Source organism: Miniopterus natalensis, chromosome 9, assembly GCF_054644295.1.
Source record: "Miniopterus natalensis isolate mMinNat1 chromosome 9, mMinNat1.hap1, whole genome shotgun sequence".
Taxonomy (NCBI): Eukaryota; Metazoa; Chordata; class Mammalia; order Chiroptera; family Miniopteridae; genus Miniopterus; species Miniopterus natalensis.
The window spans coordinates 43,736,868-43,747,648 of record NC_142089.1 but is presented as its reverse complement, the minus strand read 5'-3'; the positions used below and the strand labels follow the sequence as shown (position 1 = coordinate 43,747,648).

The window sequence follows — 10,781 nt, the reverse complement described above, 5'->3', positions numbered from 1 at the left end:
AAATACAATACCAGGCAATGAAGCAACATGCTTCAACATATGAAAACTGTCGCCAAATCTAACTCATAGTTTTTCTCATTTTTCTTCATTCTGGTTCTTTAACCTGCATTCCTCACTAAACTGACATGTCACTGTCTACCTAAGGAATCACAGATATATTGTTAGATCCTCTGCCTCACCCACTCCTCATATTTAATGTTACAGTGTCCTATAATTTTACCACCTACATTTTCCTCGCTCTTGACTATCAAGTTTAATTCATAGGTTAGAATCTTATCTTCTCTCTAATGACACCAGTGAGTTCCTTAACCCCCTGCCACTCTGGACTACACCTGTTGCTCTAGCTGGGGGTGTTATCTACCCTTTCTCTAGTCCAGTTCTCTTCAGTTAGGTTTTATGAGAGAATTACTTGTGTGATAACCCCATCCATCTGATTGCCTAGCTACCTAGCTTTCTCCTTCCCAGTGAGCATATGTTTCTGTAGGAGGCAATGTTATGAGAATAGTTTCAAGGGCAACTTCTTGTTGTACCATATCAACTCGACCCATAGGCCTAACTGCTGAGCCTACCCTTCAGTTTACACTTAGGAGTTGTTTCTGCCCAGGATCCTGGTGATTCTCCTGCATCATTCTTCCAGAGAGTCTACTCCTAACCCAGTCAGGAAGCATCCCATCTCCCTCCCACCATCCTGAATTCCCACCCCCTCTCTAGGTCTATCAGCTGTATCTGTAATGAACTCTAAGTGTGAATGAGTTTATGGATTTTCTCATAGAGCTCCTGAGACCCAGACAAATCAGGGAATGTGGCTGGACATCTGTTTGTGTCCCTAAGCATCCTATCCCAGTGAAGGAGACAGTCTGCCCAGAGCAGTTGGAAGATTTCCAACAGGATGTTTCCTAATTTCACTTGCTGGCACACCAGGGAGATACCTCCAGTCCAGTCCAGACACACGCTATTACACACAATTTCCCTAAAGCTCTGGGATAACTGAAACTTAAGCCAGAAATCTGATTCACAGGCCATGTTTTACTCATCCTTAGTTGGCAGTCCCTGAAATACTTGCCCTCTTTAGGGGATCAAGGGCCCACAAAGGTTTAAATGAAACCAAAGGACAACAATATTAGAATCCAGAACAACACAAGAAAAGCCTAACATCTATTCAAGACATTAACACACACATAACATAATTACAGTTTCCCTCCAAAAGTACCCACTGGCTGCTGGATAAAGTCCAAATTCCCAAGCAAGACCAAAAAAAGACCTTCTCGACTGGCATTAAGCAGATGTTCTAGTCTCATATTCTGCCTCACCACCTGATCCTCTCTGCAGGCTTCCCAACCTTACACTTCACCAAGCGCGCATGCTTCCTGACTGGCCGCCTATGTATGTGCACCTGTTTGAGGAGCCCTCCCACATTCTTCTATGATAGGAAAATATGTCTCATTTCTTTTTCCCAACTTCTCTCGGCAAAGTTTTCTGTCTTCTAGGCTTCCACACCCCTTTCAAGGGGTCCCAGGTAGTAGCTATTAAATTAAGTTTTCACTGTTAGTATGTACTACTAGATTCTACCACACTAGGAGCTAATATCAATAAGTCTTTTATGAATAAATAATTGAATCTTTCTGGTGTTTTCCCCATACGATTCCAATATTCCCTTTGATGTTAACTCTCAGGCCCAGGAAGTTACTGATGATTCTGCCCTGATGGTTTGAGGCTCAAAGAACAAGAACGGTAGAGGCCTGGCAAAAAGTGTTCCTACCCTGGCCCGTGGCAGACATCACGAATCAATTACAACATTCATTTCCTGAACCAAGTGTTGCAGGCTGGGCTGTCTGGAAACAGACACTGAGGCAGATGGAGTGTGGGTACAGGATATCGATCAGGGGTGAACACTGTGGAAGGTGTGGGAGGAAGCAGGATCAAGCAGAGGGAGAAACGGAATGTGATACAGGCCTGACAAAGCCCCAGGCGACGCCCTCGCCAACTCCAGGGCTACACCATCAGGGCTGTGCTGCTCCAGGACGAAAATGCCTGCACCCTCATCTCAGCACAGCCACCCGCTGGATGCAGGCTGCCCTGGGAAGGGCGTGACCTTGGTGAGAATGACTCTGCAGCTGAGGCAGACGCCCAAGCAGCTGAATGCGGGAGGCTGTCAGCAGACCGCTCTCCAGAAGCTAGGGCAAGAGAATCCTTCTCAGAGGATGATCTGGGGGCGCCTCTTGCCAGGATCACACCCAGAGGCGGCGCTGGGCTTCCTCTCTGCTCAGCTCTCTGCAGAGAGCAAGTGATGAGAGTCGGCCTGTAACATGAAATCATTACGCTATATTCCGCCCTCAAAATTGTAGACCCCAATCTCTAAGGTATTTTCCTGTTTGAACTTTCAAAATGTATCCCTTTCGCAAAGTTTCTGAACTAGGGACAAAACAGCTCTATTTAAAATTCAAAAGTGCTGTTAACATTGAAACAGCTCCTCTGACAATAAAACAGCACTTTCAGCAGCTTTAATATTTTTTAATTCTTTTCTGCCAGGCAGTATCTAAGACAGCTCCTTCTATCCTTTGTATCCAGGAGATTTGAGGAGAAATTGTCTCTTATTCTAAAGTAGGTTCTCCTATCTCTTTTCTTGCACCCCAGCCCTCCCTCCTCACTGTTTCCCCTCCCCTCCCTTCCCTCCCTCCCTCAGGCCTGCCTTATCGCCTTTCTCCTCTCCCTTTCTCAGTTCTTCTTTCCTTCTTTCTCTCTCCATCTGTCATTTTGGTCAAAATTAATCAGACTTGACCATTGTGGGGTTGATGTCCTGATCTGTATCTCTGTGCTAGAAAATATTCTGAAAAAATAATTTCAGATTAAAATTTTATGGGGGAAGCTAAGAGGGAAAGAAAATGGTGAAAGGAGAGCCTGATTTTATCTTTCTTCATTTTATTTGGATATTAGACTGGAAAATGTATTCCACAGCCTGAGATACCACAAGCACATCAAGTAGCTCTCGGTACCAAGGGATATGTTATAAACTACCCCTGACAAACGATAACCAGCTCCATCCTGGTCAGCGATGAGATTCGGTTAATGGGCTCCCTTATCCCTCTAAAGGGAATTGCAGAGTTTGGTGCGTACGTTTATCTGAACAAGTGCAGATGTGTGTAACCTAATAGTGCTCTGCTGAAGTTGTCACTGTGAACTCCCAGTTTAAATCTCAGTATCTATGGAATGGAGTTGAAAGTATTTGCAGTGCTGAATCACACTGAAAAGGCTCTGGGTTTGTGGTTGCATTTAACTATGATACATCAGTTAGTGGTCGTTTCTTCTTGCCTCCAAGCTGGGAGGGACTCAGTCCTGCATTCTGTTTATTCCTGTATGTATGAAACATTACTTTTACAAAAAGGTTTCGTTTTCATACACAAGATTGCTTTAAAGAATTTTCTTAGAGCCTCAAGCGGCAGTATTGCTGGCGCGAGTAAATAATGCGCGCTGGGTAAGTGATAATCATGGACATTTCCCGTGTCCCTGGCTTTCTAAGGTAGGTCTCTTTTATCCATCAGAGATAAAGGGTAAAATAAAAATGGAAGAAAACATGATACGAGAGTAAACAGTTTCACTAAACAAGTAACTTGGAGGTGCATTGATGGGAATAAAAGGGCTTAGGGTCTGGCAGAGGGAGAAAGAGTAGGAAGGAAAGGTGAAGTTTGAACAGCTACCACAAGAAGTGTGACTTTGGCAAACAGGAGGCATCTATACAGGATTTTTAGGAATATTTGCTGTGATGGGCTGTAGATTATCCACTGCGGGCAGTGAAGAAAGTTTTAGGCAAGACTACAAAACTCAGAACCTTAAAGCAACGGTCAACAAATCATTCCTGGCCCAGAATAATTCCTTTGGTTATTGTGACTAATGCTGCAGTGCCCACTGGCATATAAGGATCTGTTTGAGTCACTGTTTCAATGCTTTTGAGTATATGCCTAGGAGTGGAGTTGCTGGGTCATATGGTAATTTTATGTTCAATATTTAGAGGAACCACCAAACTGTTTTCCACAGTTTCTACAGCATTTTACATTTTTGCCAGCAATGTATGAGGGATCCAACTTTTTCACACCCTCACCAACACTTGTTCCACTTGTTTTTTAAAATTATAGCCATCCTATAAGAAGTAACACATATAATGTTGAAAGAGATGACTGTCTTAATAAGAAAAAATAAATAAGTGTGACTATATTCACATTTAAATTATTGTCACAAAAATTTGACTACTGGAGGGAAGGGGGTGAGGAGGTAGTAAAGGGTAAAGGGGGCCAAATATCTGGTGAAGGAAGAATATTTGACTTTGGGTGGTGGGCACACAATGCAATATACAAGTCATGTATCATAGAATTATACACTTGAAACCTGTATGACCCTATTGACAGTGTTACCCTAATACATTTAATAAAAAAAGAAGTAAAAATATTGTTGAAAAGATACTGCAAAGTCAAAAGAATTATGTTACATTTAGAAAAATTCATAATGTGGGATGATGACAGAAAAGGCTAATATCTATACTATAAAAGGAACTGCTTCAAAATGACAAAAATCCAAAAGGCAATTCAACAATTGCTATGAATATACAATCACAAATAGTCAAAAATATGACAATACACTAAAATTCATTATTATTCATGGAAATGCAAAGCATAATAACAACTTCCATGCACCTGACTGCCAAACTCTCAAAAGAGCAATGACACCCATTGCTGGGCATATAAAGAGAAGAGGAGGGGAGAGTTGATAAAGATGGGAGCTGTAACAGTTTTTCTGGAAAACAATCTGTAAAAATATGCTAAAATTTTCCATTCAGCTACCATATAATGCAGATGTGCTCCTTCAATTGGGAGATGCAAGGAGCAGATTTTAGCCCATATATACAAGAATGTTTAGTTCAGCATTATTTTCAGAAGTTAAACATTTTGAAATAAAATAAATTCCCATTAACATGTCAATAGTTTAATATCCCATATTAATACCAGAAACTATTAGGTAGCTATCCAAGAGAATGAATTAATGTGACTCGAAAAAATGTCCAGAAAAGGGTTGTGAAATGAAAAGAGCAAGACAAATATCTATATCATATCTCATTGTTATTAAAAAATAACAAAAACTCCATTTTAAGGATGCATGTACATCAGTATGTAATTCTGTGAAAAATATTAAAAGCTACATGGTAGGTTCAATGGAACAGAATGTAGAAAAAAACTCGTACATATGGGAAATCATGTTATAGAATATAATTACTGATTAGTTTGGGGAAAAAAGATAATCCAATAAGTGGTGCTGAGACAACTGGATATACATATGGAAAAATTAGATAACTGTCTTATGCTTATATAAAAATAAATTTTATGTTGACTTAAAAGCTAAATATTAAAAAAGCTAAATGTTAAAAAAGCTTTAAACATTTAAAAGAACACGTAGGCAAATATGCTCATAATATCAGAGAAGAAAGAATTTTTTAAACAAAACAAAAAAGCACAAAAGATAGAGGAAAGGATGAACTTAAATACATTAAAATTAATTTCTATATATCAAGAGACATAAACAAAACAAAAATATAAGCCACAACTGGGAGAATATGTTTGAAGTGGAACTTACCATCAAAGGATTATTATCTAGAGTATATAAAAGAAAAAATGAAAATCAATAATAAAAGAAGAGTGAGCAAAAGATAAAAACAGGGAATCTATAGAAGCCACTTGAGTAACCAATAATCAGAAAAAGATCCTCAACATTCCTATCAATCAAGGGAATACTAATTAGAACCATGGTTAGATATTGTGTCACCATTATAAAATTGGTAAAAATTGTAAAAGCTGATAAGCTCAAGAGCTGACAAGGAGAATAGTTGCACACTTACCCAGTGACTGACATCTAAATAAGTTGCAGATCTGTTCACTAAGATTCAACAGTTCCACCTGTAGGTGCATGCCCTGTATAGACCCTCATAAGTAGGCATGAGGAGATTCGTCCAAGAACATTGGGACAGAGACTGACTAGCACTTCACTAAACCTATTTCCTCATTTTCCTGGGCATACAGTTACACTCAGTTTCCTCACCTCCTTATCATTAGATGTGACCCTGCAACTGAACTCTAGTCAATAACAAGTGAGGATTTAATGTGCAGCACGTCCAGACCTGCCTCATAAAAAAACAGCCAGCCACACAGATTCCCCATGCTCTTTCCTCTCCCACCGGCTTGAAGCAAACGAGCAGAGTTTTTGAAAGCTGTATGATGAAAACAGTGCAATCTTAACATGGAAACACCCGGGCCCTTCTACTTGGAGGAAGGCCTCCACCAATCAACAATATGCATTTTGTTCTTTATGTGACTAGGAATAAACTCTATCATGTTTAAGCCATGATATATTGGGGGATTTGTAATCAGAGGTACTAATGTTTCTTAACTAATATAGATGTTTACTGTGGCAATGCTAATCAGAAACATTGGAAAAGCTCATCAGTTGAGATTTGGTAAATCATGTGGGATGTAATACTATTTAGGAGTTAAATTTATGTACTTGATCCATGTGTATCGATATGGGTAGACCTCAAAAATCTTAGAATCAATTTAAAATACATATACAGTTTTATGTCATGTATGCACATATGTAAAAACATCATATATGTTTGGGAAATCATCTAATTCTCTCTCAGTCCCTGTATCTCTGCTTTTTTCTCAAATCTGAGATATCACTGATTATAAGGTGTATTATTTTGTGTGCCAATAAGAAAGTAAAAACACTACCAATTAAACTATGAGAAAATACTTTATCACTTTGAAAATTTTTTAATACTGTAGAATGAGTTCTCAGACTTAATCGTGCATAACTTTTTATTATTTTATTATATGCCCATATAAAAAAGAAAATGTAAGCAATCTAAAGTGGTTAAAGTCCTTCTGAAAGATCTTCACTTTCAGACTCCAACTTTTCTGAATCCCTTTCTGACTCAGAGTCATTTGATGTCCATTTTTTCCCCACACAATAACATCTGTGCGCCATCAAAATTATTGGTGGGGCAGCATTCAAAGAAAAAGTGCTGAAAACTAAAGCCTTCAACATCAAAATCAAGGCTGGCTAAAAAAATTATCTTCACTCTTTTTTAAAGAGCTCATGTGAACAAACTTGACAAAATTGAGGTTGCTTTGGACATACTCCTAATTCAATCAAATCAACATCAGTGCAAAATGAAATTATTTTACATCTGGAATATTTGTTTAAAAACAAAGATGAAGATATCAAATGGGGCAATTAATGTCCTATGTTTTAAAATTTTACTTTAAGAATAATTTAAATATCAAATATTTAGTGTAATCTTTCTATATCTTAAATGATTTTTACTTAGCTTCATAAATGTGTCTTATTATGAAATGTCTACATCAGGTAGAGATTTATGGATTATTGCAATATATTGATTCATGATGTCAATAAACCATGTATTTTCTATTCTGTTTAAATAGGAAACCTCTGAAACCTTCAGTATAATCCTATCATAGAAAAATAATTCATTGTTTATTATTATGGTCACTATTATTTAAAACACATAGTATGTTATGAAAAATGCAGAATAAGATAAGGCAGTTCCTAAAATTTCCCAAAAATTGTGATTTTTCATTTATGAATTCCAAAGATGAATATCTATGGGAAAATTGGAAATATCAGCCAAAAGCAATAATAAGATACTTTCGCCCAGCCGGGCATGGCTCAGCAGTTGAGCATCGACCTAGGATCCAAGTGATCGGGGTTTGATTCCCGGTCAGGGCACATGCCCGGGTTGCAGGCTCGATCAATGACTCTCTCATCATTGATGTTTCTGTCTCTCTCTCTCCCTCCCTCCCTCTCCTTTCCTCTCTCTGAAATCAATAAAGATATTTAAAAAAAAAGATACTTTCGATTATAAGATACATCTCAATTTTAGTGATGTTAACATGTGGGAAAAAAAAAGTGGTCTTAGAGTATTAAGAATATTACATGAAGACATTATATTAAAAGGTAATATCTCCTTCTATCCTTCTAGGTCTGAAACATTCAGTTAATTTATGGTTTAGAATTTTATAAAAAATAGAGCACATTAGTAATTGCCCAGAATATTAGTCATCTCTGTCTTTTCTTCTGTCTTCTTCCTGCATTGTTATTCTGATTGATAGATTTTCTGTGTTTTCTGATATTTCTATCTTACCATTTTATAAGTATATACTACCATCACAATAAAAATATACTGATCTAATTTTTATAAAAATTTTGATGTAGAATGTAAATATATTTGGTAGAATGTAAATAATTTGAAAGATATGTATTATTATTTTAACTTTTCTTCAAAACAGCAGATGGTAAAAAGAAAAAAGGAAAAAAAAAAAATCCCAAAAGTGCTTTTTTATCTGCTTTTAAAAAATACTATGGTACTGTTAGAGCTAAAAAAACATACGAGGAATATCAGGGATGATACTTAGCTCATTTGGTAACCACAAAATCTGTATTACCCTTTCCTCCAATGTCCTCAATAGTAATATTCTCAGGGAAGATATTCTTTTCAACTACTTTCTGAGGGTTGAGTAGTAGTGAGCTTTGGGATCACTCTAGATTGCAATCATGTAAAAAAAGCTTATCATTACTTTAGGGTTTTTGTTAGACTCATTATGTTTTATTGTAACCTCACTCTTAGGAATTAAGGAAAAATAAACCTACATGGCAGAAGCAAAGTATGCATACACTTAACAAAATAGTCTTTAATAACATCATGTCTTTATATTCCACTCCTCATTAGGGAATCAAAATCCAAAATGGCTTTGCTAATGCAAGATTGTTGGTTTTAGTAGTTGCTGGTAGTAGTCCCAGAATTTTAATCCCAATCTTGTCCCTCACTCTACTTTGTAGTTAGAGGACAAGACTCTCATGCTTTAGTTGTTCCTTTTCTGAAAAGGAAGGTAACTACATCTCAGAGGAGTTGTGTGAGATTTCCCAGTTAATATTTGCAAAGTGCTTTGGTGATTAAAGGGATTGCCAAATTGACAATTACTATTATGGAGACTAGCACAGTTAATGGGTACAACTGAAAGATTGGCATCTACATAATTTTAGGTTAGTTGTAAGAGTTAGTATTAGAGAATGGCTGCTTTCAGAGAGGTATATTTAAATATTAATAGCATTTGGGGAGCAAATACTCCCAGAGATAAACACATGCTTTGAATCCACAATTATTTATGTATCCTCCCTGTGCCTCCTCTATGTCTGTATTTTTAAAATTCTGTAGGTGAGAGACTGGGGTTCAGTCTCAAGGTCATCAAAGCGGCTGTGAGTTTATTAGTATGCTCATCAAATGTGCTATAGAAATGTAATTTAAAGCATTAATATGTACACACTAAATAAAACCATACAAGCTGTAGGAAAAGTTATTTATGATGCTGGAATTTTACCACTTATGGAAATAAATAATATAACATGTGTGTCTCTTGAAACAATGTGAACTCAGCTTATTCAACAGAAGTAGTAAAAGAAATCTAAACAGTTCTGTAATTCTATGAGGAGGGTAATTTCACTGATGACAGCTTTTCATAATTTTACTCTTCTAGATAGTAAATAATTTTTGATTCTTTATTTTATTACTATTTGGAATTGCACTCCTTGTTGAAGTTTCACCTTTTACTAATAATTCTTCAGGAAATGTGTTTTCACTGTTTTTCATATAGCAGTTACTGCTGGCAGTACCTAGTTGAAACCAACAGAATTACAACTCTCTTCAATATCCCTACATGACATAGGTAATATTTCAGTTTAATCCAGTGGCATGAATTGAGCCAGGAACAACCATTTCAATTTCTACTGCAGTTTGTTTAGGCTTAACATGGACTAGCTACTATACCCTCTCTCTGTGAACCATATTAAATTGCTTACAGAGACCTACCTGCTCAGAAAGCAAAAGACATGGTTTTACTGTTCTCATGACCAACTTTTGCCTAATAATCATGAAAGCTATAAAAAGAAATCCACCACAAATGCCCTCAAAAAGCTCCTTTCTACCACCCAACAACCAAGTTCCAGGAAGAGAGTTAAATAGCTATTAAGATAACTTTACTTTCATATAACATTATGTTTAGTACTATACTCCTTTAAAAAAAAAGAAAATCTCATCTGTAATAATAGACCAGTTCTGTTTCCCTGTAGCCCTGTCCATAATAAATGACTCTGCTATACACTTACCAGGTAAAAGACTAAAGTGCGATGATCCATCCGTATTCTCTGTAGTTCTGGAATTAAGGGCATTGGCTTACAAATGACTACCTGAAGTTAAAGGAATTGGCTATAGCCAAGAATAAAACAGGTTGGGTACCAAATGCAAGGATCTTAAGTAAAATAGAGTCATGTGCTCTGTAAAGCTCATTTCCCCTTAAAACATATATATGCACCTCTTGTATCCAAAACTCATCATTGTCAAGAATATCAACAATGAACTGAAACAATAGATTTTTCTGAGACCAACGCATAGTAGGAATACAGTAAATGTTGGTCAAGTGAATGAAAGCATATGGTTATGACTTATTCCTTCTAGCTGGAGAAAAATACCGTTGTACACAAAGATAAGTGGAGAATTATATAAATTGCCCTGATAAAAAAAATTAAGGCTTCAAAGCACATTTTTGGTAAATGAATAGCTGTTGTATCTATTGCTCAGTAATCCTGGCTTGTTTTTGGCAGTGTGGTGAGTAGGAAAAGCATGATAAGTGAACCAAAAAAGGAGGCTGGAATTCTAGTCCTAGCTT

General features: G+C 36.9%; 1 pseudogene; it reads left to right on the top strand.

The window, feature by feature from the left end:
* The first annotated feature begins 2,027 nt into the window (after positions 1-2,027).
* The window catches only part of LOC107540089 (3-oxoacyl-[acyl-carrier-protein] reductase pseudogene), a 44,496-nt pseudogene continuing 35,742 nt past the window's right edge, over positions 2,028-10,781 (top strand).